Source organism: Cyanistes caeruleus, chromosome 4, assembly GCF_971803275.1.
Source record: "Cyanistes caeruleus chromosome 4, bCyaCae1.hap1.1, whole genome shotgun sequence".
NCBI classification, from domain to species: Eukaryota; Metazoa; Chordata; class Aves; order Passeriformes; family Paridae; genus Cyanistes; species Cyanistes caeruleus.
In genome coordinates, this window is record NC_141704.1 from 47,588,216 (window position 1) to 47,600,310 (window position 12,095).

Genomic DNA, 12,095 nt, shown 5'->3' on the forward strand with positions numbered 1-12,095 from the left:
TATTGCTTGCTATTTTGACAAACAATGTCTGAGCCCTTCAGAGGAAGTGAATGTTCTTTCCATTATTGCAGGTTTGGAGCACTACCCAAAGAAATTCAGGTTAATTTTCTCAAGAATATTTTGTTTTCTCCACAGATACCTGTAGAGCTACCCATTGGGTTTAAATACAGTCATGTTTTGTTTTACCAAGCAAATCAGATTAAATTTCAGACTTATTTTTGAAACTATAATTTTTTCCCAAATGAACACCAGTGTTCTTAAATAATCTTACCACTGTCAAATGGCAGAGGCTCATCACAGGCCAAAACTGGAGCCAACAGCACAATAAATGATACCAGTAATCTAAGCTGCTACAATGGATATAGCTCGTTTTGTGCCAGTGAATGGCCTTTGACAAGTATTATGAATTATGGCAGTTCACCACTAGAATGGCACAGTATGGCATTGTGGCTTTGTGTATGTAACACAGTGATGTGTTCTATGCAACACAATGTTCTGCTTTAGCAGCTGAAACATTTGCCCATGTAACCCCAGTATCAAAAATAGTTTTAAATCATCGGAGGATGGATACTGTCACTGCTAGCAAACCAATGTTTTCATGAAGTGACCTGACAGCAGTTCAACCTGCCATACAGCTCTTTTACAGCCACTGTGTTTAACATTCTCATGCTTTGCAATGATTAACATTTGCCAGATTTAATCAAATCAAGAAGCCAGATTAAAAATCTCTATCATCAGTGGTTTAATGCCTCCTATAGAGAAAGCCCACAGCTCCAAACACTACTACACTGTTTGAGTCTGAAAATGTAATTTTAAGAGACTAAAATTGTTTTATGCACATACTTATTTTATTCCCTTTAGTTAACACACTTCATTGGGTCACTGTATTTTACAGAAAAATAAGGTTAGCTTAAAAAAAGTCTGCACTTCTCACTGGTCGTAAATGCTGCAAAAAGTCCAGATAAGGACAAGAGCTAGTATAAACTATTTCTAGATGCAGAAGCAATTACAGCACAGAATCTACATCTTAGAATATTCACCCTCCAAGATTTAATGTCCAAAAATTTGAAAAGCCTGGCAATAATGAGAATTGCAAAGAAATTATACAAGCTGAAATGAAGACAGACGAAAGTATTTTTTAATATAAAAATGGTCTTTATTTCTTCAATACAAGGTAAACTACTATTGCAGTTTAAGACCAACACAAAAGTTGGACAGCAAATTGCTTAACAGTCTCCTAAAGGCTGGAAAAAAAACCTATGAAAGCTAAAAGTTGTGCAATATTTCAAATGTAACATCTAAAAAAATGAAATTATCTCTAAACTTACAGATTATTTAAGTACCTCTGCTGAAAATGTATTGAAATCCACATTTGCTTGGATACCATCTTACCTTGTGGAGAAATATAGGTCTCCAAAAACTCCAGTATTCAACAGACTCTTTGGCCTGCCAGCATCAGGGAACTGTTTACTATGTATATGAAATCCTTTGGAGTCAGGCATTCTGACAGGCATCCATTTCCTTACATTTTGCATTTCAAGTCTGCATTCCAACTTGTACAGCCCCCCTCCTGTATTTCAAACCATTTCTTGAATATTTTACTCATATATCCTTGTGCAAAGCAGGAACCAGAAAATGGAATGGTACAGGAAGACAATACAGCCTTTTGTTTAGAAAGTCAGCAGTGCTGGTAATCATCATAAAAATGTTACAGTTTACCAAATAGGAATGTATTTCACCTTTAAAACACTTGGCTTTTTTTTTTTTCCTTTCATTATTATTTTAAAAAAGGACAACTGCAGTAGTAAGGAATATGAATTTGCAACCACTTGTATTTATAAAAGCACACACATTCCTCATTTTCTTACATCTGAAGATCAAAGGAATGTCTGTTTCATAATGTGATAATAATATGCACGGTTTAAAATATTTTCTATTACAAAATACTGTGTACAAGAGGGTGAGGCTGAAGTCTATTAGTTGAATATACTCTGAAGTGTTATTTCTGAAATAATGTAAAAATCACATTACATGGTGTGAATAGATGAGAATTTTTACAACTTAAATGCTCCATTCTATCATGATCAAAGGTATACTGCTTACTATTTTCAAGAGACTTCTGTAAAATTAATGTATTTAGAAGATTTAAGCACAGGCATAGGCATCATCCCAGAACCCACTGCAATTACTGGGGCAACAGAAAGGGTTCAAGAATTAACAAACATATCATATACAAATGGAATAAGGAGCTTTATCATATTTTGTCCAACATGGGGGAAAACAAATCCCACAAGAACATCAATTTGATGAACTTCTATACCCCAAACTGCTCCTTAGTAAATTTATCCTCTAAAGATAAATGGAAATGTAAAAATATATGGGATGTCAGACTGTAATGGGATATGGGGAGGAAAGGGAAGGAAGGTGAAGCAACTACAAAACCAAAAAACCCCCACCTCAACACCCCCATCTACCCCAAGCCAATCTGAAGTAATAATTGCAAGGCATCATAATTGCAAGAGACAGTGTTTCTGCATAAACATCATGATTCATCAGCATGCTGCAACCATTATGTTCAAGACCTGTGCAGTGAATTATCAAAATAATTTGAATCTCAACTGAATCCACATTGCTTCTTTTCTATGTTACAACTGTTATTTTGGAAAGAATTCAAATAAATTAATTTTTTTTTAATGGACAGTAACCTCCACTTTCCTTCTCTAAAATCTTGAAGGGTTTATATTTCAACGAAGAAGCAATTTAGTGTATCAGATCTCTGAAGAATACTAGTCCTAAACACATACGTTTTAAATTTAAATCTATGTGACTGACAGTATCTTAACGAGCACTGTGTTAGGAAATTTAAGGCTGTATCTCAGTTCACACAAGAACCAAAGACAATTTTAACAAGCTACGTATAAAATTCTGTAAGTAAAAATGGGAGCAGTGTCTGTTTAACCTGTACATAAAGAGCAAGTGGATAAGGAAAGAAAATCAGGAATTAGGTATTTCTACAAAGAATGCCATGTATTTTACTAGAAACACAGATGACAAGTATATACAACATTTAAATCTCCAATTATCCACATACAACTAGGAAAAAAAACATTTACAAGGGTTTAGGTATGCAACTAAACAATCAGGTAAAAAAATACAGTTAGAAAAACTAAGCCTCACCAATTTCAAAGGAACCAAACCAGAACATAGTTCATAAAGAAAAAAGCTGATGTCTAAATTTAATAAAAATATCTTGTTTAACACAAAAAACAACAGCTATCCAAGCTTATAAGCCATACTGTAAATAAAAATTTGAAGTTCTGACAAACATTTTTCAAAATGTTATCAGAACAAAAATTATTGGCACAGAATGCAAAAAGGGAATGAGGGAAAAAAAAGACTATACAGTTTCCAAAATGCTATGTTCTTCTTCTTAAGTACTTTGACCTGTCAAAACGTATAGTCCTGTAAAAAATTTACTTTTTAAAAAAACACCCTCTACTTCTAAAAAACAAACCACTAAAACAAGTTCTGTTGGTAAAGCACCACCACCCCTAAGTCACTACTTGTTAATTTTGTCTTTCAAGATAAAGGACATAGCCTTAAGATAATATTTTCAATGTTACCTATAAACTCATTATTTGAAAAAAAAAAAAAATTAAGTATTTCCTCACAGATTATTTCATCCTTTCATCAACAAAAAGAAATGAAATACAACTGAATGAATATTAAACAGCAGTAGCCATCATGGCATCACCACCAATCGGCAAGTTTCCAAACTACCATTTCCTACACGTGCACAGGAAATTGCAGGAACCTTTAGTAAACCAAGACTTGGTAAAAATTCTTCTACAGATCCAGTTATACATGATGTACATTAGGCATATTCCTTTTTGGTGTCTATCAGGGTCTTTGGATTTTTTTCTGTACATTTTTTGTTTTATAAAAAAATCTAACAAAGGAAGCTCACAACAACAAGAGAGTATTATCTAAATTGCAACGCAGTACATTTACCAGTTAAAACTAAGAATTTGGAGAACAGGCAGAAATAATGGGCTTCATACAGGGATCTCATCTCTCAGGTCACAATGGTCATTCAGTTTAACTTATGTTATTCACCCCCTGCTATTCTCTCCCTGCTATTTCCATTGCCAGCAATGGAAATACGTGAGTGAGAAATTACACTCTATGTAAAAAGAGCAACAGTCTCAAATCTGTTTCAATGTGGACTAAAATATGAATTCCTACATTAAATGCTTGTAACGTTATTTTTTTTTATTTTAAAATTTAATATATCTACGCAATGGAATATTACTTACCTGCTGCTTTTCCAGTATTAGATATTCCCCATTTAACTGCTACAGGCAGGTAATTTCTTCCTTAAACTTATTACACACAGTAGTAAACAATGTTTTTAAGTAAAGAAAAAAAAGTTACAACAGTACTGTTTGTAACCAATACCTATTCACAAAAAAAAGCAGGAAGTGATTCATGACTTGCTTGATACAACTTTCAGGTTTACAAAATTTTTAAAGGCAGTTTTCATTTTCAAACAGGATTAAACAAACACGTGAAATATCTTCTCAGTAGCAAATAGTTCAATAAACACCAGTGATCCCATGCTTGAGGAACTGAGGTACACAATTTAAGGAAAAAAGAAAAAGGGGTAAATCTGAAGCTGTAGCCAAGTCCAACACCATCAACCTGGCTGCAGGAAACCTGGGTGAATAGGTGCCAAAAATATTAGAGCATTTCAGGCTTATGCAAAACTTTTGCAGTTGCATAAGCTACCGGTCCCAACTCAGGAAAGCATAAAAATCACTCATGTATGCAAATACAAGGCTTAAAGCATATGTTTACATTCCTTGAAATCTATGAAATGTAAACACATGTTTCATATGCTCTGGAAAACCAAACAGATTTAAATGCTTTCCTGAATGGGGTAACATTTTAAGTTAGCTGTAAAATCTTCAAAACTGGTAAAAGAAATCAAGAGACTTCTAAGAGTCGCCTCTTAAAGCCATCTGAGGTCTTGAAACTTAACTTAAAACATTAAGTGCAGCTATTTAAACGAGTGACAACTCCAGGAGCGTGTCTGTTACATAACACTTTACAACAGACTAAAAGTGAGCCTTTGTGCAAGGCTGCTGGGAATGAAGCTTTTGCAGCATTAATGTAATTTCTCTTTTCTTGTGTTTCACACTTGATGAAATTTAAAACAAATTCTTTAATTTGACGCCTAGTTTCACTGAGTGCTCCGTTCATTTGTTTTTAGGTAAATTTACAAAACCTCATCTGACAAATGTAATCAGTGCCATTTTTTGCTAAGACATTTAAATATTGCCCACTGGTGAACAAGGACATACAAATGTACCTTCTCTTTTATATGCATGTGTGAATAAACCCCAAAGTATTAAAAAAATACCAAACCCATGGAGTCATAAAAATGGTAACATCTTATTTCTTCTGGCACATTTCTAATATACAACTATGTACAGACTGCTACGGCCTTGGGGGTGGAGAGGGAAGACACACAAGCACTATTACTATAAAACTGTAATCAACTGCAGGATTTTAGGTGTTTTAAACCTAACCTTTCTACCCCTTATTATGGGCAGTTTAAGTTCATATGAACAATTTATATTAACTGTAGTGTCAATCAGGATCAAGGTTGTTTGAGAGACAAAATTTTTAGTGTGCTAAAAATCACAGACCTGGGACTATCTCTCCTCAGAACAACTGACCACAGAGAGCTGCAGTTTTTACAGTTTTATAAGTCAATTAGCAAATTCACAAGCCACCTAGGCAAACACTGCTAAAAAGCAAAACAGAATTAAAGGTTTTTCGCAACCACCTATTTTTGTATCAAAATTGAGTGGGAGAGCGCAACATTAGTACGTTTAACTCGCTGAATGCAAGATTAAGTTGAGGCATATGCAAGAACTATTGCGATGTTTTTGAAGACAGCATCAATGTTTTCATTGTAACATTATCTTTAAATATTGCTGAACACATGACTTTCCCTGAGGTGTAAACATCAAATAACTTGAACAGCTTTACACATCAGCCCCATTAAACAGTTTATTACAACACTACATCTACTGTAATCAGTGGTGCTGTGTACAGACATTATATGAACAGTTTAACATGAACAAACTACTATAAAAAACAAGCATTTACTTGACTTTTTTCAATTGCTTGCACATTATAATTGCCAAATGTATATAACCAGTAATAAAGTTGCAAAAGCTATAAGGTTTAAATCACACAGGTTTCCCTCAAATAAAACAGTTAAGCAACATAAAAAAGTAAAAGAGCTACTGGTTACCATGTATGCAGATTTGCTTTATTCAGATCTATTCCTGTTCATATTATCCATGAATCCTTACAGGCTCAGTTCAATCACATGAAGCAAACTGCTGGACAAGCATCTTTCCTTGAAGAATGTATCTTGTCTTGCACGCTGTTCCTCTTCCTTCAGCTGTAATGTGTCAAAATTTGTGATGTAGATTTTGCTAGTCCCCAAAACACACAGAAAATTGTTGGCTTATCTATACATACACAACTCGTGCATCTACTTCACCATGATGTTAACTAACACAAAACACCCAGAAGCAGTAGCTATTCATTTGTACTCATTGTTTTATAATACAGTAATTAAAAATAAGATTAATGTTGTTGTACAACCAAGTTGAAAGAATAGAAACTTCACAGTTAAAGTACTGATGATAAAAAAAAAAATAACTACTGCTTCTATGACTGACTGCAAAATTTATATAGAACACTTCCTAAAGTATGCATTCTGCAAGAGTAACTGAACAAGAATTTAAAGTAATTTTACCACAATTAGATTTTTACATTTTTACCTGCCCACTTACATAAGCTGGTTTGACATTTAAATAATTAATTGATAGTATAATGAAGTGTATGGCTCAGAGCTCAGTAACATTTAAAAGCACACAGAATCTGGCACCAGTACTTCAAAAGACTAGTGGGGCAAGCTGGATGGGGTTCACATCTAAAAAATACACACTTGCAGTTATGCACAAGAACCCACTTTTCAGTGAATACAATGTAGATTTGCAGGTTTCCTCACCTACTTGCCCTTGGAAAAACCCCCAAGCCCTACTTCCTATTCTCATCTATTTTGGCAAATCAGGGAACCACACAATTCAAAGTTAATTACTGTAAGAGTTCACAAAATGCTTGGGATGGTATAATTCCATACACTGGATTTCAGTTGAATTCCATTACAAAACAATTAGCTATCTTAATTTCATTAATAATTCACAATTTCAACATTCAATAATTTCAAAGTAGTTTCAATCAAATTATTTTTAAAACCCAACACATTAAATTATTCATTTGAAAACCAAGACATTTAGAGAAGCAATTTCACAAACGTGCAACAGTACACAGCTGTCAAATATTCTTCAACTAGTACAAAAATTTAAAAGCTGGGAAAACTAAATATGCAATTTTTCTTCTTCATTTCCTCAAAATGACTGTCAACAAGAACTTAAAAAAAATCCAAAGTATAACCAAGTAGACCCTATACACTACAGTATGCACATGAACTAATCCAAATCAGTGAGTGAAATTTCTTCTCTTATTCACAGATTTTGTTCCCAAATCTGGAATGCATCAACAAGTAACTACTTTTGGGGAAGCTCCTTCCCCAGTGGCCAATGTTTCCATAGGAGTTAGGTTACTTTTGAAATTAATTAGTAGCAGAGTGACTGACAAAGTGCTACTTCCACAGGAAAAATATTGTTTTAAAGCTGTGAGCTAAGTAAGCAAAAACAGACAGGAGAGAATCTCAGTTTTCTGGTGGAAAAAGTCAGTACCTGACAGCTGTGAGACTGCACATCAGAATTTGCTGCTCTCATCATACAATTGCTGCAGCCAGAATTATGGATCTCAATTACGCCTATAGCAACAGTTAACAGATCCAAAGCGTCCTATATAGATTTATGTTACTACCATCTTCAGTTCCTGGGAACAATTTGCTATATTTGTAAAGGTACTTAAAGAACTACAGGAACTCTAAAGAATGCACAATAAAGTGAATTTAGGATTAATGCTTTTTGGTATAGGGCTCTTAAGATGGTCAGAACCACACTGAGCCTTCATTTTCAGAAACATGGCCAACTAAAATCCAAAGTGGCGTACATTTTGGTTCCAAGTATTCTGCCACTGTATCTTGGCAAAACTGGAAACCCTTGTGGTTCCAAAAAGAAATAAATCTGTATGGATTATACCTGTGTGCTCAGCCCCTTTTCAGTATTCTACAAGCAAGTAGAATATTGAAGCAACAGAAAACTTTTTTAAAAATTAAATCTCTTGTCAGTATTTCTTGGCATCTTTCCATCTGCCTCAAGCTCATACAAAAGCTATCTGTCCCAAGTACAATTTAACACCAGACACAAATGAGTTTCTCAGCATTTCTACCAAAATTTACCAAATCTATCCAAATTTCAGACTTAGGTGTTGAATAGAAATTTTGTGGTTTAAAAGTTCAGGGTTTATGCTAGAACATTTCACGAATGAAATCTCAGTACTTGAGTGATCAAACATTTCCGTATTTATGCAAGATGCAACTTGAGCATTTTTTTCCCCACAAAGACACACACTTACAACAAAACCCCAATAGATTTCTTATATATATATATATGCATCTCAAAAGCATCTTGCAATAGCACCTCTATTTTTTTCCCTTTAATTCCAATTATCCAAATATTCACATAAAAGCTTTAAACAGCCTTTAAAATTTTGAAAATTCTACAGCAATTTTAAAGCTGTATATACATATACCCATCAAGTTTTGTTATAGTAGTTCATTTTCAGAGATTGAATTTCAATCTCACATGTTCACATTTCAGTAAAATGCACAATATACATTTGTTATTATATCCTAGAAGCTCCTATGAATTACTTCATGTAATTCTCCTTTATTTTATTCTATACATGAAGAAAAACACACAAACCAAAAATCCCACAGGAAGTATCAGCTCAAAAGCCAAAAATTTCTTTTTAGTTTAACCTACATTCCAGAACATCATAAAATACCCCAAATATTCTGATGCTTTAGCTATAACATAGTGAGAAAGAAGGAATTTCAAGCTTAACTATTTGTCTTTCAGCATCAGAGATCAGCAGAGATACACATGTGATTCTGTTCTGTTTAGCATACATGTACAGACTATTTCATCAGCACTAACACCTTCTCACATTTGCTGACTGTTCCCCCCTCCTATTATGAGTGTACTTACCTGCTGTCTTTGTTCAGTCTTAGTGTATAATTTAAGATCAACACACCAACAATTTCATGACTGTATAAATAATTTTACATGGGGGAAAATCCTCCTAAACTAATTTCATTTGTCAGGTATCTTTCTTCTATTATCCCAGCCTGTCTATTCACCAAAACTAACTGATGAACAGAGAGGTGCGGTCAGAAAATTCAATCTTGAGTTTACAAATTAAAAAGATATGAATTACTGGAAAGTATTCTTCACATTAATATATGAGGAAGAGACAAAAAGGTAGATTGAGCTCCCACAGGAAAAAAAAAATTAAGATCTCTCACGTGTCTCCTTTATTTTGTAAAAAGAAATCTTAGTTCTCAAACCACAATGAGCAAAAGTAAAAAAGTGAATTTTGTTCATTCTTTGAAGAACATTGCATCAAACCAACATTTTCACTTCTGTGTTTCATACACCTGTAAGTTTCTTGGGGAATTTTCACACAGATCAAATTTGTCAAAACTAATGAATTCACAAATAAAAAAGCCCAGGATATGAGGAAAAAAAATATAAGTGTGTCTAAGGACACCTCAGAAGTCAATAAAATTACAGAAACATATTCATGGGAAAAAGGTAATTAAAGTTATGCATTTGAAAATAAGTAGCAAATGATATTCTGTTTATTTTTTAAATCCTTGTTTCACCCTCAGGAAAATCAGATTCATCTCTGAACATTAATAGACAAACTCTATGTTTCTGCAAAGCACCAGAGTAATGGTAAAATAGACTTTAAGAAGCACATAAACCAGTGGCACTGCCTGCCTCTATCATGATATTCTGTATTTCAAATCATGAGTCAGATGCACAAAGCATCTGGTGAATGCTAAATACAGAAGAATAGTGCCAGCCCCACATAAAACACAGTTAAAAAAAAAAAAAAAAGAGAGATTAGGTAAACAATATTCATAATAGCTTAAGACTAATACCTGATATAATTCTAGACAGGTATATACCCAGGTCTTGAACAACGTTACCACATGATTTACTTATTAACTAGAAACTTATTATTAAAATAGCCTATTAAAAATAGCCATTTGCCAATTCATTACAAGGTTTCTTAAAAGGCTAATTTCATACCTCACTTGATGTTTAAGTGGTTATTAGCACAGTTACAGGACCGTTCCAACTTAGAAAAGCAAAATATAATGAATACTATGTAAGCCATCAGTACCATTTCCCCTCCTACTGACACAAAAAATTCCAACCATTGAATCACTTGAAAGTTGAAAGTAATTTCAGAGTGATCTGAGAGCAGCTTTTGAAGAATATGAGTCTCAGACTTCAAATTATTTTGCTTACAGTGGTTTGAGAGCAGAAAAATCAGAGAATAAACATGGAATACAAAGTCTACATACATATCAACTGTTACAATGTTGTGGTTTTGTCTTTGCAATTCAATCCAAATCCAGTTTAAATAGGAAATAATCAATCAACCCAGTAACAAAAACAGAAAATGAAAAGCTTAACATTCAGCAGTTATAGAAATTCAGACAGATTAAGACTGGGACAATGTATCAGCTAGAAATACATTATTGATTATCAGTTAAAAAATTCTGCCTAATAAGTCAGGATTCATGCTGATGAAGTTACATTACTATTCTGTTTGTACACGTTAATTTTGCTGTTAATTCTTCTAAATCCCATTCTATTAGGTTCTCAGTTTTTTTGGAGTAATACAGGTTAGACATTTGTCTTAAATCCATGGTTATCTTTTATATTTACAGGCTTTCTATGAGCAAAGGCAAGATGTTCCAAGGAAGCATTCAGTGTATAGTAATTCAAGAGAATGGACTGTCAATGTACATGAAATCTTACTCAAGTGAAGGCACAAATCTTGCGACAATTTAATTTTAAATTGTGAAGTGTACAAACAGAAGTGTAAACACCTGATATGGTACAACTAAACTTTTTAGAGTTTTACTGTTATAAACATATTTTGTAAGTTATTCCAATTTAACCCATCTCTATAAATATAATACAGTACAAACTGAATTTCACTGTTTACAGAAGTTTTCACAATGGACCCTTAGAATCCTTCTGAACTAGACGTGTAACACTTTGGAAAAAATGCCAGTACAGTATCACAGTCATGACTATAGGTACACAATAAGGAGAAATATAGGTGCCATTCACAGGGTGTAGGCACAGAGGCAACTTCATGTTTTCTGGCAAAACACAGTAATATGGGGAATAACTCGTTTCAGCACTGTTGATATTTATTAAATGACTGAGTGTTAAATCAGTTTATGATTATTATTCAATGTAAAAAATGAAACAAAAAATGTATGGGAACATACATCTTAGTGAAAATGAAACATACAAACCAGGAGATAACTACATTTCTTTTATGTGTGTGTGTGTGTATCAATATATAAAAAACAAAACTACAATAAAGCTCTTCTTCATTAAGACAGCAACAAGACACAATGTTTACAACTTAAAAAAATACCAAATGCTTTCATTTACATGTAGTATACTAAATTTGCCATTTAAATCAAGTTCTTAGGACCTGTTTTCTTCACACAAGGGAATCTTACCAAGACACCCTTTTGAAAGAAAAGAGAAGTCCCAGCACACAACAAAGCTGAAGGATCTTGCAAATATAAATCCCACCTGAACTGAGACTGAAATCACAGCCTCAGTGTAAATTCTGCTTCAGAAATTATAAAATGCAACCTAATGCTGTTTGATATATGTTCTTGGGGTAAAAGAGTAGGAAATCTGTAGTTGGCACAGTAAATCTGTATCTATGTGCACAACACTAAACACACAAAAATTAAAGCTAGATTAGTA

General features: G+C 33.5%; 1 protein-coding gene across 4 annotated transcripts in view; it reads right to left on the reverse strand.

Annotated features, from left to right (window-relative positions):
* Window positions 1–1,134: 1,134 nt before the first annotated feature.
* CPSF6 (cleavage and polyadenylation specific factor 6) overlaps window positions 1,135–12,095 on the reverse strand; it is a 31,976-nt gene continuing 21,015 nt past the window's right edge. For all 4 annotated transcript variants that reach the window (XM_086884445.1, XM_086884444.1, XM_086884442.1 and 1 more), the window contains one exon: window positions 1,135–6,478. The gene's annotated coding sequence lies outside the window, so the exon portion shown is untranslated. The remainder of the gene's footprint in view (window positions 6,479–12,095) is intronic.